This window comes from Pinus tabuliformis, chromosome 6, assembly GCF_031772625.1.
Source record: "Pinus tabuliformis cultivar Carrire ecotype Pingquan chromosome 6, CPIR1, whole genome shotgun sequence".
In the NCBI taxonomy this organism is placed as follows: domain Eukaryota; kingdom Viridiplantae; phylum Streptophyta; class Pinopsida; order Pinales; family Pinaceae; genus Pinus; species Pinus tabuliformis.
In genome coordinates this window covers 385,784,870-385,804,000 of record NC_142292.1, presented here as the reverse complement: position 1 = coordinate 385,804,000, position 19,131 = coordinate 385,784,870, and positions in this window count along the sequence as shown.

Here is a 19,131-nt window from a genome sequence, read left to right as displayed (position 1 = left end):
AATTTCATCAAGTTCTAGGTAGAGGCCTGAGTCTTAATGTTAGGGTCCAACCCTAACCCTCGTATTTATGTAATAGGATCGAGTCATAGTTATAGTTAAGTAAAGAGTCAATAAAGCCCACATTAATAATTGTAAGTGGTTGACCCACATTTAATGAAGGGGCCACAGTTAGTTGTAAATGGGCCATGGTATTAGATAGATGGTATTAATAAGAATCATGGTATTGCTCCATGGGATTGCATGTATGAATCCTATATAAAGGATAGAGACTCCCCTCGAGGAGCATCGTGTCTTATTTTTTACTTGAGCTTAGCTCTAGAGGTTGCCCCCTTGAAGAGGCAAGTGAACATTGCTTTCTGAATAATAAAATACTTGTTGTTATTTCTTATTTTTCTGTGTTCTGGGTATATTTCTTCGCATATTTTGTATTCTGGTATCTTCTTATGGGTTAAGAGCATAACAAGTGGTATCAAAGCACTTTCCAGGGCAAGTGGGATCTCCATTTTTTGGCAATTTTTTTTTTGGCTAGAGACGTGTTCCGGTGTCTTTAAACCATGGGATCTGTCGTTGATTGCATAAACCTGTTGATTTTGGGAGGCATGCATGCAGGAAATACAAGAGGTGGTCATGATTATTGGACTCCCTTGTAACCCCTGTGGGTACCCCTTCGAGTAGTAGCGCATTAGACAGAACCACGCATGGACTGTCTTCCAAGTACCCTCTGGGTATATTGGAAGCCCCCTAAGCTCCCTTGAAACTTCACCATAGATAAACTGTCGGCTGTCTTGCTGCTACAGTACATCGAGAACAGCACAACCATGTTGGCCCACCTCAGAGAGAATCTTCATCAAGCTCAAAACTGCATGAAGCAACAGGCATATCAACATCGTTCAGAACGCCAATTTCAAGAAGGGGATCAGGTATTTTTGAGGTTGCAACCATATAAGCAAACAACACTTAAAGATAATGGTTGTCAGAAATTATCTCCAAAATTCTATGGACCGTATCAAGTACTTCAACACATTGGAGAAGTCGCCTACAAGCTATCTTTGCCACCTACTGCAAAAATCCATCCAATCTTCCATGTCTCATGCCTCAAGAAAGTGTTTGGGAACCATTGCTGAATTCAAACCAGTATACCTGAATTAGATGAAGAAGGGTCAATATGGCTCCAACCTGAACAGGTTCTTGACACATGGGAAATGCAGCTACGCGGCCGCGCGATCAAAGAAGTCCTTGTCAAGTGGAAAGACCTCTCCGGAAGATGCGACCTGGGAACTAGCCACTATCCTTCAGCAGTTTCTGTAGCTTCAGCCTTGAGGACAAGGTTATTCTTATGGGGGAGGGCATGTTAGGGTCCAACCCTAACCCCCATATTTATGTAATAGGATCGAGTCATAGTTATAGTTAAGTAAAGAGTCAATAAAACCCATATAATAATTGTAAGTGGTTGACCCGCATTTAATGAAGGGACCATAGTTAGTTGCAAATGGGCCATGGTATTAGATAGATGGTATTAATAAGAAACATGATATTTCCCCATGGTATTGCATGTATGAATCCTATATAAAGGATAGAGACTCCCCTCGAGGAGCATAGTGTCTTATTTTGTACTTGAGCTCAACTCTATTGGAGGTTTCCCCCTCGAAGAGGCAAGTGAACATTTCTCTCTGAATAATAAAATACTTGATGTTATTTCTTATTGTTTTGTGTTCTGGGTATATTTATTCGCATATTTTGTATTCTTGTATCTTCTTGCAGGTCAAGAGAACAACACTTAACCCTGAAAAAGTGGCTCAGAATTCAAGTTCGCTGACACAGAACTGCCTAAAAAAGGTTGCAGTCGCATGGATGCCCTTATTATGGGAGCCATGGAAGGGTTACATTCACATGGAGGGCTTGTCATGGGAGAAACTAAGGGTATAGCTCAGTTAAAAAGCAAGTTAACTCATGTATTGGGCACCTGGAGTGGTTAGTTAGCCCTTAGGGGTCCTCTAGCTCCTAAGGAAGGTCAGTTTGGTTTTGATTTGTCGATTCCACTTCCTTAATTGTACTTGGGGAGTTGAATCTTATTATAGGAACTCTTTGTCACATGTTTACCCTAGTGGAATGGTTATCTTGGGTAAATGTGGGAGGAGGGTGTTACACCTATCCTATAAGATTATGGACGACGAGCTAATCACAGTGGTACCATTCACCTGTAAGCCCCCAATTTTCAAGTTGTCCCAAACTTTACCCAACGCAGTTGAAAGTGACCCACATCACTAGACTCCTGAACTTTCCCTCTTTCCAACCATACTACTATGAAGTAAGCTCAAAATTTGACGAGGGATAGTGTATGTATGTTACTCGGTGTCGAGTTATGACGTCGAAAAAAGTCGAGGTCCTTGAAAAAAAATCAATGAATTCCATATATCCATTGAAGAAAAAATGGACAAAACCTCACAAGCATTGTGTGCCCTGACCAAGTCACGTGAACCCATGGGGGAAGACCATAGGAGGCACGCGTAGAAGGAGAATACAACCATCAAATTCATTTCCATGGAGGTCACCACTATTCTAGCCACCAAACACCCAAGCTGGATATCTACAAATTTGATGGCTCATAGCATACCACCTGTCTATCCTGCACAAGGACTCCACCAAGTCACTTCTTGCAAGCATTTGTGCATACTACAAAGTCTTTGTCTAGTTTGCAATATTTAACACTAGTGCATGCATCAACAACTGCTTAAGCTGCTCAAAATGAGCCTCACACTCCTCTGTCCATTCAAACTTCTTACCTTTTCTTTGCAATGATGTGATAGGATAAGAAATCTACGAGAAGTTCTTGATGAACCTCTTGTAATAGCCTGCCAACCCCATGAAGGATCTCACCTCATCTACATTTATAGGAGCTACCCACTCGATGATGGCCCTTATCTTTTATGGATCTATTGCAATTCCCTCCTTGGAGACATGTCCCAAGTAATGTACCTCAGTCTAGAAGAAACTACACTTGTTGAGCTTAGCATACAACTCATGCTCTCTCAACAACCTCAACATTGCTACTAAATGCTTGATATGCTCTTCCTCATTTTTATAATATACCAATATGTCATCAATGAACACAATAAAAATCTTATCCAAGTACATATGTAACACACTATTCATAGTGCACATAAACGTAGCTAGAGCATTAATCAAACCGAATGGAACTACAACAAACTCATAATGCCCATACATGGTCCAGAAAGCTGTCTTGTAAATTTCCTCCTCTTTGATGCGTACCTGATGATGTCCACATCTCAAATCAATCTTCAAAAACACTCTACTCCCTTCAGCTGATCGAATAATTAATCAATCGTCGGTAACGAATACCTGTTCTTGATGGTCCCTTTGCTCAACTGCCTGTAGTCAATGCATAATCTAAGAGTACCATCTTTCTTTTTCACAAATAATATCGATGTGCCCAAGGTGATACAGTTGGCTTAATGTATCCCTTGTCAAGCATCTCTTTCAGTTGCAACTTTGACTCTACCAACTCAGGTGTGCTCATCATGTAAGGTGCTTTTGATGTCAGAGCTACCTGTGGCACCAAATCAATAGAAAAGTCTACTTCCTCGTGAGGTAGAAAATCTAAAATGTCTTTAGGAAATACATCATGGAAATTTTGTAGAATTGGGTACCTGCTCAAAATATTTGCATCCTCAACTTCCTTACCTTTGTCACTAGAAATGTGCACTGCAAATAACACACACCCTTTCCTACAACTACGCTTGGCTTGCATAGTTGTTACCATCCTAACTGATGTGGATTTCTTCTTTCCCTGTAAGACTCTAGGTTCTCCATTGTGAGCCACACACTCAATGGATTTTTCATAACAATCCACCTTGGTTTTATGAAGATACAACCAATTCATGCCCAACAACATATTGTATGATCCAAACGGTAATACATTCAAATGTGTTGTGATAGGCATACCACTCAAATCAAATGCACAAGCTCTTACCCAATGGTGAATTTGCTTCTTTGTACCTGTAGCCAACTGCACTAACCAAGATTTTGCATGCAATTCCTTACTCAAACCACAATTATGCACCAAGTTAAGACTAACATAGATATAATTAGATCCAGGGTCAATCAAAATAGAAATAGCTTTCTCACAAAGCTTACCGTCCCTCAATGATCGATGCCTAATGGTCTGCCTGTTTTTTATCTAATGATGCATAAATACGAGGACTTCTTTGACCAACATCCCCAACATTTTGTACCTCCTGCACAACATATATCTGAGGCTTAACACCCTGATACTATGGACAATCTCTCCTGCGATGATCCCCTCCACATGTCCAACATCGCACGGGCTCTTTATTCTACTCCTCAGAGCAATGTCCCTGTCCTCTATCAAATGCAATGAAATTATTAGATTTAGCTACATTCTCTTTATTTCCTATACCCTGAGGTCTTTCTCGCTTCTTTTCCCATTTTCCTTTGTTCTTTGCATTACCTTTCTAGTCCATCTTAGTCTTAGATATGTGCTTTGATTGTTCATAGCAATGCCTTACCTTTCAAATGGTATCCTCCAATGATCTAGGCTCGTCGAACTCAATCATGTCTTTGAATGCAACCGGTAATTCACTAATGAACCTCTGAATCTTTTCCTTCTCCTCTGTGAGGTAAGGAACATACCTTAGTAGCTCCAAGAACCTGCTAGTGTACTCCTCATCTATCATCGATCCCATCTTTAGCTCATAGAATTATTTTTCCCTTTCATCAAAGTATCTCTTTGAAATATACTTCTTCTTTAATAACCTCTTGAACTCACTCCAAATCAAGTCCTCCTAATGAACATATCTAACATCATTCACATCTTCCCACCAAATATTTTCTTTACCTTTGAGATTGAATGTAGCTACTCTAGCTTTCATGTTCTTTGAATAATCGTGTAACCTGAATAAATTCCTCATGCCAAGAAACCATGCCTCTACATCCTATGGTTTCTTCATATATCCATCAAAAGAAGGTGGATTTGTTTTCTTAAACTCATTTGGCAAGTATCCCCTATCACTCCTCCTATAAGGATGATAACGATGGCAATCATAGTGCCTATCTAAACCAAAAATAGAATAGTACCTATGTCCATCACCTCTCCTATACAGAGTGTCCAACAATATGCCATCTCTCGATTGTGTCATATTGATCTAACCCGTGACCACCACAGGACCTACTACCATATGCCCCCATTATTTTTGTCCTCTTGCTCATGGTTGATCCGACGTGGTCCCTGTAACTGCAAATTTGACAAACTCTGAAGTATCATTGCATTTACCTCTGCTTGTTTCTCTTGTGCCTGTATGATTCTGTCATTGTTTGAATTACAACTCCTTATTTATTCCTTTAAGATTCTCAATGTGTCTGCCAGATCAGAAGAATTCCTAACACCATGCTACTCATCTGATCCATAGGGAGAGTCTCGGGAACTGTAGTTCACCATCTTGCTAGTCATCTTTGATATTCTTCTTGCAAGGTATATCATGTTAGCTAAACCAAATCACAATAAACCAATGTACCTTAACATAGTTCGGGAAGGACATCTCATCTGCAATATCAAAAAATCAGTGTAATGCATGTATATCATAGTCACAACAACATATAAAAATATAACTCATAAGCATATAACCTTATCACCATCATTCTAGTTAGAGTCCAGCCATCGATGCATGACCATGTCAACCACACATACAGTGAACTCATACATGATGACATCAACCATACCAATGTATGTAGACAATGGACAACCATAAACATAGACGATACACCAACACATGTGCGAACAACACAAGCATAACCATGGACAACACACATGCATAAACACATATAATCAAGCATAAATGAACAACACTTGTAACCAAGCCTACAAGGATGTAATCAAGCATAAATGGATGATACATGTAAGCGACATACAACAACATGTAACTAGTCATACACTCATGACAATGCACTCCACAATAACATCATCAACTTCCACATAGCAACATATTCACAACCATGATCAATAGCATGAAAGTGTAACAAGAACATGGTCTCGGAACACGAGAGACACACACGCAACCGACATGCATGCATGACCAACACACAACCCATCCAATTCGAGGGGTGAACCATGCTATGATACCACTCTATAACACCCTCCTCCCACATCTACCCATGTAATTGACCAACTGGGGTAAACATGCGACAAGAGACCACTGTGATATGATATGACCTCCTAAGTCACGTTAAGGAAGTGGAACCGACAAAAACATACCATACAGACCTTCACAATCAGCAGTAGGACCCTCAAGAACCATCCCAATCTTTTTGCCAATCATCCCCTAGGTCCTACTGAGATTTTAGACTACTTGACCCCCAGATGCTCCCATGCTATAGGCCTACAAGTGTCTAGGAGGCTCTGAATGCTCTCATGACAAGGCATGCCAACATCCAAGTATTATTTTGCTCAAATTTGTGTCAGTGTCCCTGGGATTTGAGCCACTTTTTCAGGCCTAGAGCAAGGTCACTGCCTAGAAATGAATGACACCTTCAGAACAAAAAGATAACAAGGAAATGATAGTAAAAATGAAGTTACTTGAATAAGACCTTGATTGGACCCCCACTAGCCATGACAGGAATTTTGTCAAAAATATCATGAATATGTAATCTACAGGTGTAAATAACATATTTGAGCATAGGGGTCTCATAGTTACTTGAGAATCGCTAAGAAGCATTGATACCTCAACACATTAGCTTCCATTTCATCCATTAGGTCATAGATACATTGGTCATTCATTTACAAGTAAAAACATGATGAGAGCCTTACATAGCTATTGTCATAAAACATATACATAACCAACATAATAGCAACATAAATACCAAGGAAATCACAACCATATGATCCACATATAATCTAGTATAATACTCATAGAAATATAAGGAGAAATAACCTCATATTGATGATGAAAAATCCAAAACCGGGATGGGACTTCCAAGTTCCACTCGACCATAGAATGGTTGAATCATATCTCTCTTGAACCATTCAACCCCGTGCCATATTCTAAGCATGAATGTGGGATCTCATAAAAAAATCAATCGAAAACCATCCAGGGCTTAAAGAGGTCAATCACGTCAACCCATCAAACAATGATTCCACCTCATGGTCAGACATCACCAAATCATCACTAGATTGGTCTCTATCCAAGCCTTCTAGGGCTCCAGAGCATTTTTTCCAACCAAGGCTCCAAGACTAGTAAGTCAACCCACAAATGTTGTCAGGCTCCAAAGCATTTGTCCAACCAAGGCTCCAGGACTAGTAACTCAACCAACCAAGGGCTCAAGAGCATTTTTCCAAGCAAGGCTCCAAGACTAATAACTCAGCCCAAGTTTTTATAGGGCTCCAAAGTGTTTGTCCAACTAAGGCCCCATGGACTAGTAACTCAACCCAAGCTAAGGAAACATGAGAACCAACCATAAAACAAAGAAAATGAACCCACGACACTATGGTTATCCAGGAAATGGTAAGGCTAGGAAAATTCACTATCAATTCAGGAAATCCTCTATGCCAGTGACAGATCGTGACCAATAAACAACATGCATGCCAAAACTAGTGAGGAAACATACATGCAACTCAGTACTTGCAAGCTAAATTCTCTATAGTTGTTGACCCCAATGTCCTCTTGCGCTTTCTTGCCACACCCTCCAAGAGTGCTCCAAGAAAACTCTAAGTGTCCAGTAATGAGAGAGAGAAAGAGGAAATGAGAGAGCTCCAAAACTGAACGGACAAAAAGGTTACCAACTGATCCTCATAATCCTTTTTATCAATGAGGCCTCTATTTTATTCATTTTCCATTATTTTCCTTCATTTTCCTTCTCACATGCAACATGTGACCTCTCACCTCCCTTTTCTCCTAATTTCCATTATTTTCATAAATAAATGTGCCAAAAATTCCATTTTGCCTTTCCAAAGCCATAACCATTGCCTTAGCCAATTTCCTTATCCTTTAACAACCAAATGAACACCCACACTAGGATGTCTTGCCCAACATTCAACTTGGAATAAGTGTCCCATCAACCATAGCTATTATTTTTCCTTTATTACTTTTATTACATGGAATTTTCACAAGGGTTGTTACAATTTTTGTCCACTTGTTTTGTTGCCATAAGTACTCTCTGCAAACTGGGTTTTGATGTTAAATTTTGCTTGAAATTTTCTCCAATAATTCTATCATATTCACTTTTACTTGTTGCTAGTGTATATTATTGCCACTCTTTTGCATTTGGTTCTCTATTTATGTATAAATTCTTTGTATGGATGTTGCCATTATCTTCAACACCTACATATTTTACCAACATACTTACCTCACAATACACTTGAAAATCACATAGTTGTCTTACCAATGCCTCCAAGCATTTGAAACTTTGTGCCATGCATCTTTTACCAGCTATTTTTTCTTGTACTTCATTATACATTCTAATTTTTGATTCCATCATTAGTATCATCTTTTGTATTGAAGATGCTTCCTTTAGTTCATCTTTTTCATCAATCCATAGTTCATTGACTTGATGATCTTGAGAACCTATGAAAATTTTTATATCTCCTCTATATATATATAGCCATAGAACATATATCTCCCCTTTTTCTTTGTCCATTATTTCTAGTGGAATCTTCCCAACCTCAAAATCAATCAATTCCTTACTCAATATGAGAATGCACAACCACTTATTCACACATCTAGGATTACTCTTTTGTCCATGCTATCACTGTCTTGCATTATTTTTTTCTTTGATCTTCTGTAATCCGTTCATTGAACTTTATACTTATGTTGTATTCAATTACATCTTCCACCTTTTTGTTGCCTTCCTAGACAATTCCTTGATGTCCTCCTTTCTTATGTGCAGATGAGAGAATATGTTCATATTTTTTACTCCATTTTTTTGTAATGCCACATCTTCTTTGATCCTCATCTTCCTGAGGGTATTAATCTTCTATCAAAACACGCTTTTGACCATGTACACTAGACTTCTTTTCTTGTAACATTGCTTCAACAATACCCCGTGTAAGAGTTAGAAGAATTGTCCTTTTCTCTGCCCAAATATTTAAGTCACCTCGTTGCCTTCTCCCATATTTCTTACTCCTTTAAGGAAGAATTGCTCCTTTCATCTTCATATCTTCAGTATTTTTCTATATTCTCCTTAATTCCTTCAAACATATCCTCTTGGTTATTATTTTGTTGTTGTGCAAATGACATAATTATTTTCTCATGTTCTTCATTCTATTCAAAACCTAATTCATATTGTCCTGAATTGGATAATTTTCCTTTGTATTCCTTTTTCTCCAAATGTTGTCTTAATTTGAAAACTTCTCTTTTCTTTTATCTTTGACTTTACTTCCTCAAAAGATTTTATCCATTAATTACCTTTAGATGAATTCTCTTCTATTAAGTTTATCCTTAGTTGTCCTTTAGAAGGTTGCTTTGTCTTCCTCGTTTGAATTCACCTTTTTTGTTTCTAGCTTCTCTAACTATAACATTGCAATTAGAAATTTGTAGATGTTATATGTCTACAAGTACTATAAAATCTTCTTCAATCCTAATCTTTTCTAACAACTCTTCCAGATATTTCAATTCTTTCTCAAAATTTGTCATCTACTTTACTAGATATTCTTTGCTATCATGTCATCTGACCCAAATTCTCATTGGATCTATTAATAAGAGGTCTTATTGACCTCTTCCTACACTTCCTTCTATCTCTAAATCTCTCATGATATTGTACTCTTCTATTCCTTCATGAGGAAATTCTTCATCTTCTTTCATGATAGATTCTTGAGCCTACCCATCTTCATAACCTACATACACACACAAAATTTTAGTTTCAAAACCACAAGACTCTTTTTTCTCTATTGATTCCTCTAGCATCCTCTCTTGTTGCTTGATTATTTCCTCTAATTATTCTTCAATACTCTCATCTTGTACCTCATCTCCCTCATCCTTCCTTCCAAGCATTGTTCCTTGTTATGGTTCACTAAAATCCACTACTTTTCCTACTCATAAGGACTTTTTCCTATAGTAGAATTTCCACAACTTCAATTGCACAATAGGCCACTTGATCTTCTTATTCAACCTCAATCCATGTCTCATTTCTTCTGCAATTCTCTCTCATAGTAACATCGTCATTGTAGAAAAACCTGAAGATTCACAAGCTAATGAAATTTGCTAAAGCAAGAGACAAGATTCTACTTCTACTCTTTACAGCGGAAGCCCATAAACATCAAGAAAACAATAATAAATAGAGGAAGATAATCAAAGGCACATAACACAATAAATATCCGAGGAAAGCCACAGCTCAAAACCCCATTATCTGTTTTGTATTAATCCGGAAAATCAAGATGAAATTACAATGCTTGTTCTCTCTAGAAAAATCCCAGCACTCAGCAAATTCAATCTCCAACTCATAAGAAAGCTCAAGGCCAAAGCTTAGCCAATTCACAAGCTCTCCAAGTCTCTATTCCAATGTGTAATTCCTATGAAGGATATCTTGTATTTAAAGGGAAATAAAGCCTCTAAAAATAGCGCAATCCCTCAAGGATCAGTTCCTAATTTCATGCACTATCAGTGCAACTCAAAAAAATCTAAAACAAATAGTACATTGTCCATACACTCTAGTCTCAACTGGGTCTTTCTCAGAATCAACATGCATGAGTTTATGATGGTGGAATCTTTAGTTAACTAGAGTAGCACTAATTAGGTCACTAGGCTCCCAATTGATTGTTTACTCACTATTAGTTCCTGAAACTGATTGGAACTAATTTAACTGGACTTAACTCAATAAACTGAGTTAACTAATTAAAACTCATTCATAACTCATCCTGAACTCCTATAAGTTAGGGATAACATATAGATGTCTTCTAAAAGACTTCCAATTCGAGTTTCCTGAATTAATTAAGTTAATTAAACGTAATTAATTATTTTCAAATTGCTATGATAAAATAAATCTATTTAAATTCACAATTTAATTCAAGGACAAATTAAATTGGAATTTCTTGTTTCCATTTCTCAACACTCCCTCTCAACAAGAAAGGAATTATCCACGACCCTGATCCTGTCTCTATGAAACTCGAATTTACATCTTGGCAATGCCTTTGTCAAGATGTCAACATCTTGCTCCTCCTTGGGAATGTAATCTAACAACATGATCCACCTCAATACACAATCTTTGAGATGATGATACCAGATATCTATATGCGTGGACTAATCATGAAAAACTAGATTTTTAGAGAGTTTGATACAACTTTGATTATCACAATAAATCACTGTCGGATCCATCTATTAACCAAACAAACCAACCAGGATCTTCCTCATCCAGATAACCTCACATGTTGCTTGACTTGCAACCATGTACTTTTCCTTTGTCGAACTAAGTGCAACCGATCTTTGTTTCCTGTTGTACCAAGAAACTGTAGTTGACCCAATACTAAAGATCTGTCCTGATGTGCCCTTCCTATCGGATGGAATCCCCGCCCAATATGCATCGGTGAAGCCTTGAACACAAACTGAGTAGTGCCTTTGAGGTATCTCAATACATGCTTTACCGCCTTCCAATACAACTTGGTAGGCCTAACCATCGCTTGAATAAGTTGGTTAACTGCATAACACATATATGGTCGTGTGTTCACCAAATACATGAGTGAACCCACAAGCTACCTGTAAACAATAGCTTCCACTACTTCTCCTGAAGTAGCATCCTCCTTCCTCCAGTTACCAGCTAGAGGAGTCTCCATGGGTTTACTGCTCTCCATGCGGAATCTCCTAAGTATCTCATTGGCATACTTGCCTTGAGAAACAAACAACTCCCCATCTCCCTACCATACCTCCATGACAAGAAAGTAATGCATGAGCCCCATGTCCTTCATCTCAAACTCTCTTGCAAGGTCCTCCTTGCAAGATTTGATGAGCTTCTCATCACCTGTCAGTATGAGATCATCTACATAAAGTACAATGATCAAAATCTTACCTTCCACCACTATGTGATACAGGTTTGCATCTTCTTCACTCTTCGTGAAGCCCAACCCAGTGACGTAGCTACCTATCTTGGTGTACCAAGCACGGGGTGCTTACTTTAGCCCATACAACGCTCTCTTGAGTCGGCACACATGTGACTCGCAATCCAAGGTTTCAAAAGCTTCGAGCTTCTTTATGTACACCTCTTCCTCAATCATGCCATTGAGGAAGGAAGTCTTCACATCCATTTGATGGATACTCCAACCCATTTGTGCAAATATTGCCAAAATAGATCTAATAGATGAGTACGTTGCAACAGGAGAAAAGGTCTCATCATAGTTAATCCCCTCTACTTGTGAAAAGCCACAGACCACAAATCTGGCCTTATTCTTCTCCACACTACCATATGCAGCTTGCTTTACCTTGTAAAGCCAACGGGAGCTCACAACTGACTTTTCCTTCGGTCTCGGGACCACATCCCAAACATTGTTTCAAACTATGGAGTCATACTCCTCCACCATCACATCAACCCAAACTGGCTGTCGCACTATTTACTGAAAGGAAGATGGCTCTGTCAAAACACGTGCACCCATAAGTGTCATTGTTGTAGGGAAAAGTATCCGACTCGGATGACCCTAACCCACTCTAAGGGTGACAGTTCCTTAGCAACAACTGTAAAGCAAACTACTGAAGGTTTTCTTCTTTATGAAAGCAAAAGAGGATGGAGGAAGCACTAACTGTTGCCTTGCGCTTAATGTCGAATCCAAACTCTCCTCTTTGGCTGCTTGCTCCTAGCTCTTTGTCCTTCTGCTCGCCCAGCTACAATGAGATCCTGCACAATGACAAAGAAGGAAACTACAAGAGGCATGCAATCATAATTGGTTCATGGATTAGTGTAAACCAAACATGCAATCATCACAATATATAATTGAACAAAAAGCACATAGAAGAACCTCAATAGATTTTATTAATGAAGAAATAAAGGTTCTGAGAGGATTACAACCATTGCAGGCTCCAACCCAGCAACACCTCCCAGCAGAAAGAATTGCTCTTCTTCACCTCTCTCAAACAATCACCCAATAACTCAAGAATGAAACCAACAGCATAGCATTACTTTGCACAAAATTCCAGCCTCCTAAGCTCATAGGAGAGAGCTCAATATATAGATGAATTGAGAAAGGATGAGTCAGCTTGCAACTGATGTGTAGCTGCCTTGTGTCCTCTCTCTCTTTAGTTAATCTTTAGTTGATCTTCAGTTCTTGAGTCCACTTGGTGAACCTTGCTTCCACTTGGAGAAACAAAGCCTCTGACTCATCTCAAGGTGAAATACCTGATCCAAGTGTCAATTTTGGAAGATTCCAAAGCTGTGACTCACTCTGCCACATGTCCAAACTCGCCCAACGCAGGTAGGCTTTGTTCTGCCTGCTTTGCAACGCAGGTACACCATGGAGCAGTTGTGTTTCAGCGCAGAAACCCAGTGGAGCACCTGCTTTGATTTCAGGATTGCTTGTTTTTGAGTGTTTTCAGGTGGAGAACTGATCTGAGAGCTGTTGGTTTGCTGACCTTGTTCCTCTAGGGGTAGGAACATCATGTTTAGGGAACTTTGGATCCCTTGGATTATTGACAATTCATGCTTGTTCCTGTAAGGCACAAAATTGTCTATAACAGATGCCCCCTAAAGTATGAGGTTGTTTATTGGGTGAAATGCTTTATTGAGAGGATCCGAAGTTCATTCAATCTGCTGATAAGTGTCCTGTAATAAGATACAATGCAATACATTATTTTTCATACATTTTTCATGATCTAGCTGAGGCGGGCATTCCCATGCTCAGCTTTATAAATACATTTTGGTACATAGAACAGACGATCGTCTGATGCTAGACTGATAATTCTCTGCCGAATTTATCATCCTTCACTGATAATTCTCTGCCGAATTTATCATCTTTTGAGAAGGATGATCATCTGTTGCAATGATGTGCATATCAAATGTCTTTATGTCCTGAATATATATCGCAGCCCGGATGGATGAAACTAGATCCGGGGTCTTCAATCTCTTCCGATCTTCACTCGATGTACAAGTCGATCCATGTGAGAATTTCCTGAAGTCGAACATGGAAAGACATCGCTTGATTACCGGTCAATGATGTAAACCGTTAACAAGCACGAGAGGAATCACCGATAAGGATGATGACCCTCAAGGTACGGCAGTACAATCAACATGGTGGGAATAAAGGACTTGGCGTCGACCACCATGCAAAATCTTCTGGTCGAAGGTCATTGATGTATACCTGTCGCCGGAAGTGAGAAACTTGCCATTGAGGCATGCAAGCTTCAAAGTACTGAGGGGGGTGTTCCTAAATCAACTCCTTGGATAATGAGCTGATGTCGACAAGGAGCAATCCGTCAAAGGAGGGCCTTAATGAATCCCACATCAGTGACACGGAACGGAGCTAGTGATTATGATGAGGTGAAAACAAACTGTGATGTATGATTCAGGGTGGCGGTCATGAAGTGGATGAAGGATAATGTATGGCAGTGGGTGGAACAGGGTTGACTCTTTACAGAACCACATCTCTTGAACATATAACGACACTGATGTGATGGATTGGTAGCATTACCCCAATTGTGGATGGTGTGGCGAGGACCATGATTCTGCGATCGGTGAATGAAACAACCCAACCCGAAGCGGACGGAGGACAAAGTGTCATGTTCAAGAACGACTTGCTACCATTAATACTGTGAGGTTCTCCCAATTTTTCCCCAGTCATTGCTGACCAGTACCTCTTTATTTTTGTCAAGCTTGAGGAGGATAACATATGCTTGTTCTATAACCTGCCCTTCAGGCAAGCCCATCGCTATGTTTTAACGAGCCTAGCGATAGGGAAACTCGTTCTCGTCTAAAGACAAGTTTGTCGCTATTTAATCATTTTAACGAGTCTAACGACAAGGAAAACTCGGTCCTTTTCATTTTTAGAGAGTCTGAAAAGGTACGAAAAGTTAACTCCAAAATTCCTTTTTCGTCTTCTAATCCCTTAAGTCCGAAAAAGTATAAAACAATACAGAAGGGATGAATTTTCGGTTGCTTTAACGAGCCGAACAAAACAAGCGCTCGATCTTTTTGTGCAATAATCCCTCAGGTCCAAAAAGATTAAAATCTAGAGGAGGGATAGCTTTCCGGTCGCTTTAACGAGCTGGAAGGCCAAAACTCGGCAAACTTTTCATATTTTACGAGTCAGTGAAAAGAGCTCAAAGAAGACTCGTCTTTTGAGGAACGAGTGATGAACAGGGATAGCAGCAGATTCCAGGTACGGGTTGGAATTCTCCAATCACGGCAGTGTCACAAGGATGGCTAAGTGAAATCACTCTTCGCAGTTGTTCCTCAAAATGGGTAAACAAACATATGGAGGTGAACGATTGGCCAAATGAACAGATGGAGGTGATGGCATATAAAACACGACCAAGGGCTTTTAATATGGCTTTCAAAGGTTATATTTCTCAAGGTTGTTTACCGGTTCATTTTTTATGCGTGAGCTTGAACTGCTAGGGAAAGATTGCTCACAATCTACGTTTATTTTTTAACGAGCATGAACATTGCTAAAACTGCTCGATGATGCCCCCAGCATGCAGATGAGGCACATGTCCCCTAAATCACAAGGGGACATTTCATTTTTTAAAGAGGTTGACATCGTAAAGAACTATCCTCTTTTACTCCTTATTTCATTTTTTAAACGAGTTTGACTTGAGAAAGGAACTATCCTCGAAACTTTTAGATCCATTAAAAATAGAAGGCTTCATATTCCGTTGCACCCATCTCCGTAAGATTACTTGGTGGTGGTGGGGCAAAAGTGCCCATTAAAGAAGGGCCTTTTAGGAAAATTACTCCGATATATTGGAGAGGATGATTGCCTCCATGGATCGTTGGAATGCTTCTCGTGTTGGATGGCGGCACAACTTCTGTCGAAGTTGTTGTCGAACTGTCTGGTCGACCTTTTCTCTCGCCATTCAACGACTGCGGGTTCCCATGATTTTTGTTCATTGTCAAAGTTAAAGCATGGTTTGGTTGCTTAGCACTCGACAACATTAGAACTTGGCACCCAGAAGTGTTTCCACTATCAACCAGATTCTGACTTGGGTCGGGAAATGGATCAGTCAATACGGCTGGAGTATGCGGATTCTTTACGAATCTCTTAAACTCAGCTTTGTATGGGCAATCTGACGTCCAATGATCATCGTCACATATGTGACATCTCCTAGTTGTTTTCTCCTTTCTACGATGATTTTTTCGAGGAGATGATTTTCTTTGATCTTTCTTCCCTTCGTTTTGATTCTTCTTGCTTCCTGGTTGATTGGTTTCTTTGCCCTTATCTGTCGATACGGCATTTACTTCCGAAGCAAGAACTTCTTCATGCGCATTTTGATTCGAATCCTTACGGGCTTTCTTTTGATTGGTCCTTTTCGGATTCGTGTTTGCCGTGCCAATCACGCCATCGCCGGCATGAGAGTCACTGTTGGATTTAGGAGGAGGAGGGATTGAAAACTCTGGTCTAGGGGCGTCTGGTATTTTGTCGTAGAGCGTGCCGGACTGAGTATATACTAAATCCAAGTATTGTGCACGAGCGATAACTTGCTCTTCTGTTACGACTCCTCCCTTTGCTACATCTTCCGTTATAGCCGGAAGTAATGACTTTATAAACCACTCAGCTAAAAGCTGATCAGGAACGTATGTTGTAACCATTCTTCGTCGACGTTGCCACTCATGTATATGATCTGATATATGAGTTGCGGTTGTCTGTTTGAAGTTAGTCAATATCTCTGTTCCTGTTTCATACCTTATTGGTAATTGAAAGTGGGTCAAAAATGTCGTGGCAAGGGAGCCAAAATTGTCGAACGAAGCTCTAGGCAATTCTATATACCATTTTGCCGCTGGACCTGTCAATGTCCTCTGAAAGAGGCGAAGCCTTATCGAATCGTCATTCAAAGTGTTCGACGAACACCATAGATGAAATGTCATCACGTGATTCGACGGGTCTTCACCTGGATTTCCATTGAATTTAGGAATGTCGGATGGGAGTTTGTGTGGAATCACTGGCCACCAAGGGGCGTAAGCAGTTGGATCGTTTGTTAACCAATGTAGATCAGGCAACTCTAAAGTCGCCACGAATGGTAACTGCTGGTTCAAGTTAGGTGAAGCGTAACCAGGATACGATGGAATCGCCTGAACAGTCGGTCTTTGCATACCAGCATAATGGAGCTGATGTTGGTATGATGAATACGGTTGATGGACTTGACCACTATAAAGTGGTTGATTTTGACCATTTTGAATATATGGTTGTCCAGTATTCGCAAATATTTGCTGTTCAGAACCTTGGTACACTTGTTGTAATTGCGGCTGCTGGTATTGCATTATCCACGGTTGCGATACCATGGGTTGTTGCGCTATGCTAACCATTGGACCAAGATGTGGGGTAGTTGTACCCAACTGTACTTGTGTTGTCCCACCAGTAGGTGATTGTGGTTGGGTCGCAGGGTCAAGTGGCTGTTGCATGAGAACCTGAGCGATCTGAGGTTGACACACAACAGGCATTGTTTGAACTTGCGACACGGTCACAATAGCCGGTGTAGTTGGGATGTTTGTCACAGGTACACACTGTTGCATAGAATATACAACTCTCGGTGGTTGGGATAGCACAGGTACCCAACTACTCGTTGCAATTCTGCCATAACTTGAATAAGGTTGAGAGCTCCCATATGGGTACTGCCCCCCATACGGTAGCAACCCAGAACTCAAGGCAACTGCCTGCCTTGGAGGACTGGATGGCCTAATTAGATTCCCAAAAGGGTCAATTTGATGAGCCTCACCATGAGAGTTACCAGACATTACTCCGGAACAAACAGGAACAGACCATACTGTCGAGATAGTCTCTTGCTGGACTCCTTCTAGCGACTGCGAGCTAGTTGGGACAGATGGTATGCCGGCGAACATTGTTGGATTTGCAGCAGGTAATTCTGCCGTCGCCGTGTCATTCGACACAGTCCTAGATGTCGACGGTTGTTCAGTCATTTTTAGTCTATCCAATTGATCACCTAGTGATTCTACAGGAACTTCCACTGGTGATGGACAAAATTCTGTTGTAGCAGGAAATAGAGCGACCCCTACTCCAAACTGACTTGGAGTGGATACTTGCGGTTCCTCTATAATTTCCTCTATCGCAATCAGACCAGGTGGAAGAGGAAGACCGTCAGGTCCGTAAAAGATTTCCGGTGCCGAAGAAGGGGTTGTATCGACCGCGACGGATGTTTGAGGAACAAAACTCTCTGGACCGGTTACAGATGGAACTGGTTCAGTCATACAAGTATTTGCCCCCAGACTAGGATCAGTATTACTGTCCCTCTGTGGCGGTTGAACTTCTTCTATAGAGGCAGGGTTTCCGGAAATGTTTGGAGGGACCAGAATCTCAGATGTTGTTGGAACGCTTGTTCTAACTTTTAAAGGAGATTTTGAACTGGTTCGACGAGCTCGCTTTGTCCGGATTGTTTTCGATTCCGGAGACAAAGACGGTTGACTCGCAATCCTCCGAGAACGACAGATATTCAATTGACTTTCTTCCACGATTGCGGATTACTCGATCAACTAAAATATAAAGGGGAAAATTTGTGTTTCCGATTTGAATGAATTTTATTAGACGCTTTTAAACATAACTTTGCTTTTTCATGTTTTAAGAGTCGAGAAAAAGCTAAAGATGACTCTAGTCGCCTTCGATGTATTAACGAGCCCGAAGTGACAAATGCTCGGTTGGACCTTTTCAGTTATAGAGTTTGAAAAGGGCCAAAAGAAACTGCTCTGGAGATCTAGGCAGAGGGTGTGCCAAACCTTTCGCGAAACCACAGAATACGTTTTACGGTACGGGTGGTCGATCTTCGTGAATGCTGTGTTCACTGCATCGCGATCAGTAGGGCGGTCGACACGGCTTCCTATGGATAAAAGATAATTGCCTATAGGGGTCTCCCAATATATACGCGACGGTACGTGGGAGCACAAGTCCGTATTAGTGCCACCGACTCTCAGGAGGAATCACCCACCTTCGTAGAGATCGACAGTCACTATGTTTAATGACGC